This window comes from Megalops cyprinoides, chromosome 2, assembly GCF_013368585.1.
Source record: "Megalops cyprinoides isolate fMegCyp1 chromosome 2, fMegCyp1.pri, whole genome shotgun sequence".
Lineage (NCBI taxonomy): Eukaryota > Metazoa > Chordata > Actinopteri > Elopiformes > Megalopidae > Megalops > Megalops cyprinoides.
This window is the reverse complement of record NC_050584.1, coordinates 33,493,589-33,509,401: the sequence shown is the minus strand read 5'-3', so window position 1 is coordinate 33,509,401 and position 15,813 is coordinate 33,493,589. Positions and strand designations below refer to the sequence as shown.

The 15,813-nt window shown below is 39.6% G+C and overlaps 1 protein-coding gene across 4 annotated transcripts in view; it reads right to left on the bottom strand.

The window, feature by feature from the left end:
* The window catches only part of LOC118773416 (LIM domain containing preferred translocation partner in lipoma), a 231,883-nt gene that overhangs the window by 169,510 nt on the left and 46,560 nt on the right, over nucleotides 1-15,813 (bottom strand). The window contains exon 1 of one of the 4 annotated variants that reach the window (XM_036522343.1): nucleotides 2,639-2,737. The exons of 2 other annotated variants lie outside the window; for them this stretch is intronic. The gene's annotated coding sequence lies outside the window, so the exon portion shown is untranslated. Of the gene's footprint in view, nucleotides 1-1,863; nucleotides 1,925-2,638; nucleotides 2,738-15,813 lie in introns of those variants that run through there. One more of the 4 variants, XM_036522346.1, reaches the window with a different exon arrangement.

Here is a 15,813-nt window from a genome sequence, read left to right as displayed (position 1 = left end):
TAATGTATACACAAAGCCTAGTTTTAACAGAAACAATTTCATGATTGAAAAAAGAGCAAGCTTAGAGCATGCACCCTGGGAAAAGTTGGTAATGGAGCATCAATGTATTGAAACACAAGAGGGCGGAGCAGTGGTGAACTAGTGTTACATCCCTTTCACACTGCAGCAGAAGAGACTTAATCCCACGGTTGCCCCAGTATCAAAATTGCCTTCACTTCAGTGTCAGATGGGTCCACTCACAGAATTGTTGGAACTTAGTCAGCTTTTTGAAGCTGGCTGTCATACCTGCAGACTCCCTGTAGCTGCCCGCATCATGTTCAAGGCCTTGATGCTTGCGTTCAGGACAACCAACAAAACTGCACCTACCTACCTGAACTCACCACTACAGGCCTATGTTCCCTCCCCAATGCTACACTCCGCTGGAGAACAGTGTCTGGTGGTCCCGTCACATTGCGATGCAAAATCACTATCCAGAACTTTCTCTGCCGTTGTCCCCTGACAGTGGAATGAACTTCCACACTTCATCCATTCTACTGAGTCCCTCTCTGTCTTCAAGAAACATCTGAAGACACAGCTCTTCCGCTCTCACCTAAACACCTGACACACTACCACCTAAAGGAATTTCTCATGTCTCAAATTTGTTTCCTATTAAACTATTTTTAAAAAGTAATCTAATGGTTTAATGTACTCATTATCTCTACCAGCTGCTACCTTGTCTGGCCAACCATTGAAACCTAGTCATGCAGCACTTCTAATATTGTTGAATCCTTATTGATTTTTACTTGTGTTGTACTCTGCCTCACTTGTAAGTCGCTTTACATAAAAGCATCTACCAAATGAATAAATGTAAATGTAAATACCTCATTGCCAGGTAGTCTGAACCCAGCAATGAGTGACCACTGCACAATGTGAACAGAGCTGTAAATTGCCAACATTCATATCACCTGAACACCAGTGCACAAAATGACACAAAGCAAACGCTGGCAACAGAGTTCACTCACAACAGATCTGCCCATCAAGCTTTCCATCTCAGACACCAGCATTTGACCTCCTTTGCATTTTACCCAAAGACTTTCCATTTTCATGAATCAAAACTGTCTCTGAAAGGTGGCGTAGGAAAAGACTCTCATTAGCATAATAAATCTGTTGGGAGAACAAACAAAGACTCACTCACATAAAACAATAATTTTATAAGTTATGGTGAAAAAAAGGGTTTAAATATGTTGAAAATTAGACTTTTATTGTCCAGGTAAACACATTGTTCAGGAGAGGGTTAAATGGCATTACCTCGTGAAATGTGAAAGGTAGTAACACAGGTCAAGTGCATTAGCTTGCATCATCACTGGCCAGAGAATAAAGCCAGCTTTTTGATGCAAAGGCGATTCTTTTGACATTTAATTTAAAGGAGACTTAAAATTCCTTAGCATGTTGCTTGCAAGGTGTTTCACTTACAATACTTTGTAATAATAAATAAAACTACAATAAAACTTTCACTCTGCAAAAGGTACTTAATTACCCTTGACCCTAGCAAGGACATCATGATCACGTTGTTCGAGTTCACTCACTATGGAATAGGTCTGATATCCTGTCAAAAAGAAAATGGGTCGGGTCTCCACAAGACTTTGCAAGATGGTAAACGTACTTCGACGCGTTTATACAATAGCGTCTTTACACTTTTTTTTTATTTATTTATTTTCCTTTTTTGATAAATTGAGAGTATAATTGTACATTAGAAGCTAACATATTTGTCAACTAGTACAATGTGACCGCGACAGTTTTGATTCACGCTCCGTAAGTCCACTATACAGAAAGCAAGTTTAAGCAACACTTCATTCCTCCAAGAAGTCAAAACACATGACAGACCTGAGGTGCAGTAGATGCCTGAACAGAGAAGCGCAGCTCACTGGCTGTTCATCAACGGTTAAAAAGGCGGAGGCAAAACCATTGTTACGCGCTTCAGAACACCGTTATTTTAAGGACAGAATAAAGAGCTAGTGACGGTTTGCACCCGTAGCCTAAAGTTAGTGACTTGTCAAAAATATTGACATGATATCCATATCATTAGGCCGTACACTTCTGTAAGCCTTTCCTTTCAAGACACCATACACCAACATTATTGCGCACAATATCAGCAAATAAACCAAATTCTACGTCCTGCGTACTCGCCGCTGTCATATGACTTCCGCCTTGGTTTTGCCCTGCTTTGACAGATGAAAACGTCAAGTGAGCCCTCTATTAAAGATGATTGGGAAGAATAAAAGCCTGGCAACAAAATCAAGTTTGCAGCAATATACAAGTATTTACAAAAGGCGTCAAGACAAATGTACAAGCACACTAGTGTTATACCATACATCAGTTAAAGACTTTCTTAAAATGCCGCTCTCAGCTCAGGAGTGATGAGAAACTAACGAACGTCCTCTTTTCCGTTTCATGTCCACGCCCTCCATTACATATTTGAGCTACAGTATAACTCAACTCCTTCTGAGAAGAATAATAGCTATCAAGATAACTACGTTATAGCGAGCTAAGATCTATTGCATATTTGCAGGGGATACACCACGACATTGTTACAGGTCATATAACTCTCCAGACACTGAACTGCTCCAAGGATGTTTTGCAATAGCTGTGTTTTTCTTACCTCGCTTTCTAAGAATCAATGAGTTTCAAATCCCACAAAAATGAAACTTCTTTTTCCCAAAAATGTGAGAGCGGGGCAGGCAGTGACGTCACGGCTCGAAATTCCAGCCGACAGACATCCTGAGCCCTGAAATTTGCCCATGTAAGGCTGTATGAGTTCTGTTGAAGTCTTTGTTCCTGGCCTCGTGCGTTTTTATTGTTATGCAAACACTGAGTATTAATCGAAGAATACATTAAAACGTGCAAAACCCACTTTTAGGGCGAGAAAGTGATTTAGTTACCAAAAGAAACTGATTCGTCAATTGTGTTTTTTTTTATTATTATTTTTTGCTTTTGTTTTTGTTGTTGTTTTTTTTACCAATTGCATGTAGAAGCAACAAGCATCGGATTTAAGCAGAAAACCAGGAAATAACCATTTCAATACGTTAAGTCTGCAGAGACAACAAAGTCAACAAATGTAGATAAGAAAAGAAACAGAATAGGCTATTTCAAAACATTTCTTTGTCAGAAGGTGGTTTGATATTGATGTTCTCAAAGAGCGGCCTGACTACTAATAACTGTAGTCAAACCATGCTCCTGTACTGAACAAAAAGTGTATACTGTATGCATGCTTCAGGCTTATTTATGGCATGAAATAAAATTATGCCGCTATATTGCTCACAAACCCCCTGCAGCTGTAGGGCTACAAATAATATGCAGCCGATCTTGGCCGAGACTGACAATACTAGACATATTACAAATTGTTTGTGAAAAGATTTTTAATAGGTAGCATTATTTAGATGGGGTACTCAGATCACATATTGCCCTCCTCCACGTAAACTCAGTTGAGATGAAAATAAAGAGGGTTCTGTACGTGTGAAGATACAACAGAGATGATGGCTAAGGATCAAGAGTGACCTCATGATTCTCTCCCTTATCATCAAAGCCCCAAAAGAAATGGGAAGATAAGAGGAATTTCTTATTTTGTGACAAAAGCTGGTTAATGGAAGCATGTGCAGGCTGAAAATTTTGCTCACCAACACAGCCATGCTGCAAAGTAAGAGATTTATGAGAAGTATTTTATCCGGTTCATATTCATAATTCTCTGCATCTGTGCATATCTCTGATATTGTGGATGGGTCATGCATTAAGGTTTATGAAATATGTATTACATGATATTAATATTAATACAAATGTGACACATTAAGTCATGTTTCAGTCCAATGATGTTTTTTTCTTCTAATCACTTATACCAAAATAATCCATGCATTGCGTGAGTGACACTGAACTTCAATACTATTGCAACTGTAGTGCTAACCCTAGAAGCTGATTGCTCAATATTGCAGTTATCTGCTTTCAGCTTGAATTTGTACTGTTGTTTGCAATTCTGAGTAGAGCAGTCGCATGTCCTGTATTCATTTCAAAGCCTTTGCAATGGGATTTGATTGACTGATGTAGCACAATGCTATATTTTTAATCTAGACTGCTGTTCTGCATGTTTGTGCCTACAACCACAGAAGGTGACAGATCCAGTTTTAAGGTCTACCACGCCTTCCGGCTCTGGAACACTGTCATCCTCTACTGGGGACCTGGAGCATTTGACTCCAAAACTGCTTGAGAGAAATGAAGGAATTTTAACCTTGCAAGCTTTAACCAAAAAAAACTTTGGCTTCATACTAGATGCAATTTGGATAGTTTGTGGTCTCCAAAGAACTGTAAATTTGGCATGAATTTAAATAAGGGACCTCTGTCTGTCTGTATTGATGGTGATCTGCCTAAAACACGGTGGTATTTAAATGGAAGACTTCAAAAAAGCAGACAGCTTCTGAATTATAATGGGTGACAGAGTCAAGGAGTCGCAAATCTGCAGCAGCTTGGCCACCAGACTCCACCAAATATGCCTGGGATATATTCTAAAACCAGCTGCCACAACCACTGAATATAGATTCCATTTCTGGAAAGAATGTCTATTTCAGAGCGCAATATAGTGCAGCCTACTCCTCATAATTATTTGCAAAAGAATCTGTCTCTTATCTTTTGGCACAACACAACTGCATTTAAAAAGTTTTCTTATAAGAATTACACCATTTTGGACTTATCTCTTTTAGAGGAAATACCATTAGGAAGGGAATCTAATTTCACCCACTTTGAGTAGAGGATATATGTTTTTAAACTGAGGTGTCTCTTAGCACTGATAAATTCTGCTTTACTCAAATACTATGGTAAATGCTTTAGTTTGCTTTAAGATAATTTGTTGAATTTCCCTTTAAATGCATTGATTTCATCATGCGTTGTGTAAGTCTTCTCCATCTAAAGGTCTAATTAAACTCTTAATAAAACAAAGTAATTGCAATGCCATTGTTTATAAGGCCTCTAAGAAATAAATTAAATCAGCAATCAAAGAATAAAAATGATGGTGCAGCTATATTCTCAGGCCCTTGTTGCTTTGAAACACAACCAGATCAGTCTAACACTTAACACTTAACTGGTTGGCCAAAAAAAAAAAAAAAAGCAGAAACAGAAACAGATTGATGCTTCTTTCCAAGGGCTGCATCTATAGTATACCTCCAGGAAATAGCGTGCAAATAAGTGTGTTCATAATCTCCCCCACTATACATTAGTACAATGTTTTTGAGAAGAGAATTTTCACAGACACAGAGTGACTGGCATTTGTGAGAAAATGAAATCCACTTCATTGTGTTTGCTGCCTTCAAGTGATTGTCCAGCAATAATACAAGACTGAAACAGTATCTCCCGGGACACGTTTTTTCAAAAATGACTATATCAGTATACACATTATACACTGGCTAAATCAGTTTGGATAGCCCTCTGTGCTTTTACATAGTTGATGTGATACTGTCTGGAGACTGAATTCAGTACTGCTGTAGTCAGACAGCTGTTTTAAAAAGGAGGACTTTTTCTTGACATGCATGAAGAAAAGTGAATGCACAGTTTGAAAATAGTCAAGGAAAATGACCCAAGCCCAAAAGAAATACCTCAATAAGTAAACACACAAGGGCTCCAGAGTTCACAGATACATAGAAACACAGCGCAGATGTAAAGGACCATTTTAAAAATGAAAACTTTTTTTGTTTCAAGGCATTGTCTGACTTCAGAGGTTGTCTACAACTGATTACCTTGTGCTGCAAGCAGTTTGTGAACTACTTTGCACATCATGCATGAAAAACCATGGAGCACTTCTCAAAGATCAAGCACACAGATAAACAAAATGATTGTGGCTTGCAATTTCCACTTCTGGATCCCCTTGTGTACAGGTTTGAGGGCACAGTGAAAGGTAATCTCATTTGTACTGTGTAACAGCTTATTTGCAATTTGCTTACTGGCAATTTTTATTGGGCCTGCAGTAAAACATCTTGCAAAGCTCATTTCAAAACTCAACCTAGAATGAATCTTGAAACAATCACCATCACCACAGCAAAACCCCTGTTGCAGCTATAAGTCAATTTACAAGTAATGTGTTGAGTTGAAGGTAAAATAACCAGACTGTGAGGTAGACTAGGCATGGAGAGGCAAGGGACCCATGGCTGACAGTGTTGCCTGTAAGAGTGGTTTGTGAAAGTCACACTGCCCTACATTAAAAGGTGTGGGCAGCACATGTGGAAAAGATCCAAAAAAAGGTGAAGGGGCATAGAAATATATGCTTCAGAGTGAGTCAGTTTGCATATGGGGACGCTGTGACATTCTTTTTTTAGTTGACAAAACAAGGCGCACATTTCCAGTGTCGGATATCCTGTTACACATTGTGTCAGAGCAGGTGACGTTTTCTTTTCTCTGCACCACTTCCTCCAGGTTGCCTCTCACATTACAGACCTCTTGCATGCACGTTCAAAACTGGGGCAGGTGCACAATGAGCGGCGCTGCACATCGTGTTTGCTTCCTTCACATGCAGGCGTGCAACCTGTGCTTTGCACCGCATGAGCAGGGCTACCCCTCAGCAGCCGGACACCCTGCGGAAACAGGGTTCAGGCGGCGGCAGTACACCGCTCATTCCTGGAGTGGGCTGCCAGCGAATGGATCCTCATGCATCTTTAAAAAAGTGGAAGTACAGAAAGGAGCATCCCAGGAGGACATCATAGGCCACAATGCGCTTTCTCCTGAACAGTGTAGCCATGGCTAATGTGGCCATCCCACCGCCACCGCCACCTGATCAAAACGGAAAAGTTTGTATGTTTATTCCTCTAAATTATAAATCCTTTCTGAATTATTCATCATAACCTCAATTATAGTAGTACACGTTATTAGAGATGAACAAAATGGATCTGCAATGGTAAAAGCCCATATATATTTATAACATATATATCTATATGGTGCAGTATACCAGTACTGTACTATGTTGGTCCTTGTCAGTGGGCTGTATTCTAATTCAGTCTTGATCAGAGGGTTTTTCCTCAATGGCACATGAACATGAAAGGGCAACGAATGTTCAAGAAAAGTAACTGAATTACATGAGTAATGGCAAAAGAAAAGAGTGTTAACAGCCACATCACGTGCCAGAAACTCACACTGAAAAGACAAAAAACAAAAGGTACGAGAAACACACCACTACAACCATGCCTGTAGGCAACTAATCATACAACTTCAAATCTAGATCCAGACCTCAGATTACACTAATGAATTCCATTTAAAACATTTCAGTATGTAAATATTCATTAATACAGCTTCACAGACAATCTATGCCTGTAGCTAAGATGTATGAATTTAGGGGAGAATGCAGAGAGGTTCACTAATCATGTGCTTATACTCTCTAAATATATGTGTTGGCCTGTATCCATACAACCATTTTGAAACTATTTTAAGAATCAGGAATTCAGGAGTGCTTGTTGCATTTAACAGATTATTTTATATATGAAACAAGTACACGTAATGCTGCCAGTTCCCAAAATGTACAAATAATATCAAACCATACCTGACCATAAGTACAAAAGAAAACACAAAAAACAGCACAAAGCTTTAATTATATTCAGATGACATGTCCCTAGGGTTAAAAAAGGTCGTCACATTGACCATTTAGACTGTAGTCACAGGCTGGACCAGCTTCTTCTTTATGGTACAGATTACTGAATGACTCTTATGGCTATGGACGTGTCAAGGGAGGCAGACAAGCACAGCAGTGGAATTCATACTGCATGAAATGTCAAGGAAAAAAGTGAATGCTTTTAAATGCTGCTGTACTTACACAGCTGCAGCCTGTCCCTTTTTCCATTCTGAAGAGCAGAGGAGACGGTCTGTGCTTACTCCACAGACCTAAGAACACAGAGTGAAAATATCTCACTGCAACCACAAATCCCCAATATGCGGCTTGACTTGATTTCAGACTGACATCCAATAAACACCATACACCTGAAAAGATGGGCCTGACGACAGAGGGCACACTTCATATTAATCATGTACAGAGGGGTGTTTGGAGGGAGGCTCCTCTGCAGAGTGTCATGAGAGCTGGACAAATGCCAGTGGTTGGGAAATAAATGCAGTGCTGTAGGGGGATCCGGGTTTGTGATGCTTCTTAGCAAAATCAATCCTGCAGCTGTTCCAACTGGCCCCTGCACAAGCTCAGCTAACCCCATTTGGCACAACATGTGCTGATTGTTGCTGCTCTCAGGATGTCAAAAATCAACTGAAAATCAACTGGCAGGTGCATTGAGAGCTCACTTTTGGAAATCCTGCATCAAGGACCAATTCTGTGGCCCCTTTATAGAGAAAGATGCATGGGCCAAACTATTATATGAATGCTGTATTCAGTTTTGGGAAAGAAAAAATACTTACCTTGTATATCCTCAGATAGGAGAAACTATTTATTTGAATAAAATCACTATTAAAACAACCACAGCCAATGTAATAAAGGTAATGATGGCAAATAAAATCTTTGCCAGCAATGTTTCCCCTTTCGCTGGTGTATGCACAAACAAACAAGAGAAACTTGGCAATAGGCAAGCTTTTGGAAGAGAGCAGCTTCTGGTTCCAGATGTTCAATCTTAGGCCCTAAATAATACATGGAAGAGGCTACTTCACTCTTCTGAGTATTGATCAGCTAAGCATAAGTTAGGCTCTGGGGCCAGCTTTGATCCAGGGGTCAAATGCAATAATCAAGCCAGCATAACATGCTGCTGCAATATTTAATAAAATAGGAGCAAGTTTGTGGTTTTAATATGGGACATACCATGTTATGACACAACTTCCCATATTCATGCAAAAAACATTCTTTGGCTATCATGTCCTACAGAAGGATTACATGAAACTGTCATCAGTGTGGCTAATAAGGTGTGGTTGAGTTGCGTCAATCCCTACATTTCAGGAATGTTATAGGACCCAACTCTCGAAACAAGTTTCACCCCAACTTACACGTAACGTTACTGTAAAAAGAGTTTACTTAGGTTGAAAGGAAGACAAATTTAATATATTCATAGCTTGTGTGTGTTAGATGAAACAAAATCAATCCTTTTTTTAATAGCTTTAATTAGGTTGGAACTGTACTATATAGCCCCCATAAGCAGGTACAATTCTGGTAAAAAAAAAAAAAAAAGAAGTAAAAAATGGACTCACAGTTGTGTTTAAAAATAAGGATAAGAATAAGAATACTTTATTAATCCCGAAGGAAATTTGAGTTTTTGTTTTTTTTTTTTAAGAATAACCCTTGCATCTAAATGCTTTTAAATCTTGATGCATATGCATTTTCATTCAAGATTAAAAGATATTCATCACTGACTATTATTGTTTCTTAAATCAAAGCTTTGATTGTGCTGACATCAATCTGTGAAAATAATACAACTAAATCAAAATTCTTTTCACAGACTAAGGTCACAGGCTAAAACCAGCCTGAGTACAGCCAGTAAATAGCATAGCTACATCTGTCAGGAACAGTTTTTTTTATTGTGTGCAAGACCAGATTCATAATGCTGGCAGGAATGTAAACATTAGTCAAATGTGTCTCAGTGATTCAATTTGTGTCCTTAATGTTTTCATAGCTCAAAATGGTATTTGATATGCAAATAGCTAAAAATAGCTACATCTAAAAACCAATCAATGAAACAAGCAATTAAAGATGTGTTTTGACCCAACAAAAACAGGGCTAAATAAAACATTTTCACATCTTAAAATATTTACCAAACTGTAAGGAATGCAGGGAAGAGAATTTTTAAACCAGCTGCAGACAGAAATTTCATCAAAGTTCATCAAAAAAAAGCTTTGTGACCTGAAAGAATCAAAAGTTTGTGTTGATGTGGTTGGTCAGAATGTCTTAGTGTAAACGACTGTGCTGTAGACGGAACAGACATTGGAGTGAGACACAAACAGACAGGTTAACCACACAGAGGGAGTCCTTCAGTGCGGCACCTATCGGACTGTCATTCTACACCCTTCACTATCCAAACGCCACTCACCTGATTCTAATTCTATGTCCCTTCATGAGCTTTCCCCATGTTGAAATGTGATAGCTGTATCAAGTTCCACTACAGCTGCCTTAAAGAACTAAATTAAACTGAACAGATCTAAGGTAACAACACAGAGACGCTGCACTGAGCGGGTGTCCTTGCAGATAAACGTGGCTCTGCCACTGACAAGTGAAAAATCCAAGCATGTTACTCACAGGATACCTGGCTGAAAGTAACTCAGGCAACACCTGCTGGTTGTGCACCTCTCTCCCTTTGCAGCATCCTCACAATCATGAATTTGCAGACCATTCTGTTGTAACACATGCTTTTGTTTAATGTAATAAACTGAAAATATGCCTCACTAAACAGCAATCCAGGCTGAATTTTTTCTTGCCCAAGAGAACAAACCAATAAATTCTTTGCAACAGACAGCAGATCAGACAGGGGGATCGAAAAGTAGTTTTTTTTTTTTTGTTTGTTGGTTTTTTTTTGGCGAGTTGTAAATTATATCTTCTTCAAGCATTTTAATATTCAAAAACAGTCTTCTTCATAATTAGGTATTAACAGCAGCACATACCCACAAATACATTCCATGCTCATGTTGTGGATAATTACTTAACATTGTCTATTTTAATAAATGAAACTAAACCCTCACAGGTGGTTGCTTATTACATGGGTCATTAAAATCAGTCTCACATTCCTGTATGATTTGCACGTGTTGCTTCTGTTCCCCATTATTTTCTGTTTATGGGCTGGTAACACATCTGACACATTGGCAGAGCATTGCATGAGAATGAGATAAACCTGTGAAATAATTCCATTAATCCAGAGGAATGAAAACATCAAGCATATGTTGCTGTACAGAAACCCACAGGCAGATCTTAGGGGGACTGTACGGTAAGACAAAACAGGACATTTACAGCATACAATATACCCTTTGGACTGACCACATGTAAGAACATACTGAATGTGTTGTATGGTTCTGGTAAATTGACAAGCATATTTATTTATCATTTTGCTGAATCCTCTGAATGTATGCATATTGTAGCACAGAATCCACTACTTTCATTCTTATCTTAACTCACAGTCTGTGTTCCTGTCTGAATGAAACATTCTGCTTTTGCACAGCAGTAAATGCTAGTTGATGTTAAAGATTAGGCATTCCTGACCTTTAGTAAAACAGACAGCTACTGCTCTGGGCTCCTATGTTCTCCACTCTGACATGATACACAGTTAGTTCACAGCAGCCAAGTTTACAGATCCAGATGATAGCAGGTCAAATTCTGCTTTCTCCCTAGAATATGCATTATCATGAATTGACAAGTAATCATTACAAAATGCCTCAGAAAGGTTATCATTCAGAATGAAATGGCATTGCTCTAGGTTAATGCTTAGGGAGAAACACTGAAGTGAAACGAGATCTTTCTCCTCCTGAAGCTTAGAAAGTCATTAACCAAGCTTTAACCATTTTAAGCAGGCAATGAAAGGCCGGTAAAAAGGAGTCCATCCTCCAAACACACCTTTCCCACAAATAGGAAGTGGTCAGGATTACAGATTACAGGATCAGCTTCAGGGGACCTGGAGCTCCTGGTGCGTAAAACCTCAGAGATTGATGACGTGCCCACATAAAACCTCATGTCAATAAGAGAGCAAGGATCAGTGTCACAGACCTTGGACAGGTTTTAAAAAAGTGAATGTGCTTGGTGCCTGGGTTTATAGAGAAAGGCTCGAGAGATCTTTCTAGTGGTGTCCCATCCACCTGTGACCAGTTGATGCCCTTCTGTGAAGAGGACTAAGGCATTCCTGATCTAGTGTTCCTACAAGAGTGCCAACTGAGAACAAGCTGTATTTAGACACTGATAGCCTACCACTACCTCTGCTGCTACAGCTATTGGAAAGATGTTGCCTCAGACTCTTTCATAAGTATCATTGGCAATATCCTGGTTTGCAAAATCAGACTGCGCTGTTGTGTATAAAAAAAGGACTACAGTAACTGCCTTACAAAGTGAAACCGCTGAACAGAATGCAGCATGTTGTCTCAGCTACAGGACATGGCCTAACAGACTGCTCCACGACAGTTGGAAGAAAGGAAGTAAACTGCTCCTGGCTGCCTTTGCCCTCCACAGCAAAGACCTCACACTGTACTATGACATTGACACTGTTTCCATGGTAAAGGTTGTGCCCTGCCGCGTTGCACCTTGCTGCTGGTCACTGATCTGTTACCAGCTCATCATTTTCACATGGTGTACCTGTTGTGAGCAGCCAGATTCCAGAGGGAGGGAGCTGTTTTCTGACTGGAGGATGAGTACGAAGTGGCGCTGTCCCAGCGTGCAGTAAATGATGTGTAATGGACGGCAGATATGTTCTTTTACATATCTATATGTTAATGTTTTTTTGTTCTATTTTCCGCTGTTATTCAAATGAATGTGCAAACACTAACAGACCTTCTGGATGAAGCTACATTAAGGCCCAGCGAAAAACATTACTCCATTATGAGTCTCCACACACAGCATAGACCAACAATTGCCCTTGTCTCCTAGGTACACCTTGTAGCCCGGCAACAGTGGTAGGTGGTCTGGAGTAAACATGCTCGCAAACTATTTTTTTCCCCACCCTCTGGAGATTTCCTCTATCCCAACGATGAGACTGCAGCACACACCGAGGGGGTGACCCTTGCGGCATATGTTCTGGTGTTTTGCACTGCAAAACCTGCAACCCAAAACCAAAATCTTTATGATTAGGTTTAATTGTGCACTCCACAAGCCTTCTTAAGGGAAACAAATACAGCGCCCTCTCTGGACACTGCATTGCAAAAAAACAAACATGGGTACTGATCAGATGTAAACACTGACCTACTCATTGATCACACATTAGTTAACCTTCATACTTTCAAACATTTGTAATCACAGAGAGTTATGCAGTTGACGGGTGACTGTAAACTCTAAGTAAGTTATGAGTTGTCGGCTTCAGCCAACCAGTAGGTTAAACCCTATTAGAACTTTATGTTCAGTAAGTAGTAAGTGCCTTTTTTTAAATTCTGACCCTGATCATTTTTCAGTTCTGCTTTAAACAAATAAATATTTTCCATGATAGAATTTTTTTCATCCTTTGCCTATGTGGTGAACACACATTTATTCAAGGACGACGTAATTCAACATCACCTACAGACAGCAAATATCCAATTCTGAGCAAGTGGGGACCATACTGAATGTGGATCCTCTCCAGGGAACATCTGCTGTGGAGTCACAACAGTGGCAGTCTCACAGGAACAAAGACAGCAGTGAACTTCCTGTCCTCTGCTGATTCTTATTCAGGAAATTCAAACGTTGGTCCAGAATTACCTGTGGCCTGTAAGATGTTCTCTCAGCCAGCAGACACCAGACCGATGACTCTATTGCATAGTATTGTCTTTAGGTTTTTTTCTCAAACTGCTCCATACCTCAAGGTTAGTTGCGTTAACATTATATGGCTCGAAGTACATTAATTCACTTTTACATTTAACTTGACTTCCTATTCAATGCAAGCATGAGACAACATTATTGAAATATTCAAGTTAAATGCAGCTCCGTATTAGGAAATTAACTGTTGGGCACCTCAACTAAATGGGATAACATAATATAAAAGGAAATCCAAATATTTAAGGTTTTACTAAGTGCAACATGACATCAAGAATCAAGTACTCATACAGACTTGTGATGTGAGACTGAATCTCTTTAAAGCTCTGGGTTGATCTAACTTGACATTAAGATTGGGAAATATTTTGACAGCCTGGCCTGAGTGGTAAGCTTCAGCATCTTCCTCTGACTCATCCTTTCAAATCTATTCTGTCAGGCCAAATATAGCTTTGACATAACACCATGCATAAAACCACAAAGAAATTAACAATGCAACATTTTAAAAAATCTGATATTTTGCGGCTACAGTCCAGTCTAAAATCCATTGCACCACTTATATGCTGTACTGACAGAGAAGAACATAAAATGTTTAGAGAGAAGAGATTACATGAGATTGTATGAGATATGGTGATACAAATGGATCTGGGCTGATTGTGATGCAAGGATAACAGGAAACCAAATTAACAATATACTAACTGTATTTTCTGGAATTACTGTGCATTCTAATTTCAAACTGGCACATCTAAATTCTGCCCCACTGGCAGTGCCAGGACAAAGTGACAGCTGGTATGATGCAATATGTGCTCCAGGTTATAAAGAGCAATATCCAGTTCTAAGGACTGAGATCGGTTTAGGTAGATTAATGTTCCAGGACACTGAAATGTTTGTTGTATAAAAGCTGTGTTTATCAAACAATGTGTCATCACAGCACATGAAGGTCTGTAATCTGGCAGATGGCCTGAAGTTCAAGAGCTCGTCCATATTACAGGGAATAGGAGTCCAGGGTTTAGACTTTATGTGAATCAATGGGATTTGAGATTCCTCTTCATTTAGATGTATTATAGGGTGAAAAAACAGAGATTATAGCAGAGGCATCATAATCAGAGCTACACTGCAGAACTGAGTATCCCCTGCAATTCAACATTTGTTAAAAATAAACAGGAAGACATGACATCTACAGAAATCAGTGCATGGTGACCTGTCTGCTGACAGTCGCACTGAAGCCCCATGGATCATTTCTCTAATATGGAGGGTGCTCCATTAACTTGATAGGCTGTAGTTTCCCTACTACTGCATTTTAAGATGTACGCTCTTCCAGTATGGGATGGCCACGTACAGACAGAGAGCTCTTGTCCACTGACCCCTCTTCCAGCAAAAGCACATCTGGATCTCTGAGCTCCAGGCACAGACACGAGTTGGAGATGTGGGCCTGCTCCTCCTGATCCTGCTTTGTCACACCATCACTCTCTCCTCTCCGTAAACCCCTGGACACCCTGCCTCTTGGCTGAGCATTTCATCAGGCACTGAAATTGTAAACTCATTACACCACCACTTCAGTAGTCTGGATTTGAATCAGGGAACATGCCCCCGCCCCATACCACACCACCCCACCCCGCCGCCAGCTCCATTATTCTTAAAGAATTTTTAAGTGGGATTCCCCGCATCTGGCTGACACTGGACACTGTTTTTTTTTTCTTGCCTTTTTATCCCCCCAAAGTAACGTTACCATTTGGGATAAATTGCAAGGCTGCCTGAAATGCATTCTGCTGAGGCTAAAACTACACATGCAAAAAGGTATACAGTATTGGATGAACACATGAAATGAACCATCAAATTAGCTGCTGCTAGCATGTAACTTGTTTCTAATAGGCTGGAACTTTGGAAGTGATTGAGTGTGATTCACCCTAACCAGAACCAATTACCCTGCAAGCAGAGAAATAATAATAATACCAATATTATTGTAATTGTAATGGTTCCTCTTTAAATTAAGTGGCCCTAATAGCTGTGTATTTACATTCTATCCCCTTAGGTACATAGCACTTACAAAACCCACAAACCAGTGTAAGTTTTAATTACACTTGTGTAACAACCACAATGTGTATATAAACCAGTTACTATGTGGGAGTGTATGGAGATGCAGTGTAAATACACAAGTACTTGGGCCATGGTAAAGTGGGACTGTTATAATAATTATTTCATAGATTAGCAGATGCCCTTTTCTTGTGAAACATGTAATCTTGTGATTGCATGGTCTAGTTTCAAATCCACCCCCCTAGACTGGCAGCCATGAGTGTTTATGCTACCCCTCAATATGCCTTCTATACTGGTAGACCAATTGTGTTTTCCAAAGAATGTTTCTGCTGCAGAGCAAATTCACCCTTCAGGAAATAAAGAGACAGGCTATTGATTGATTT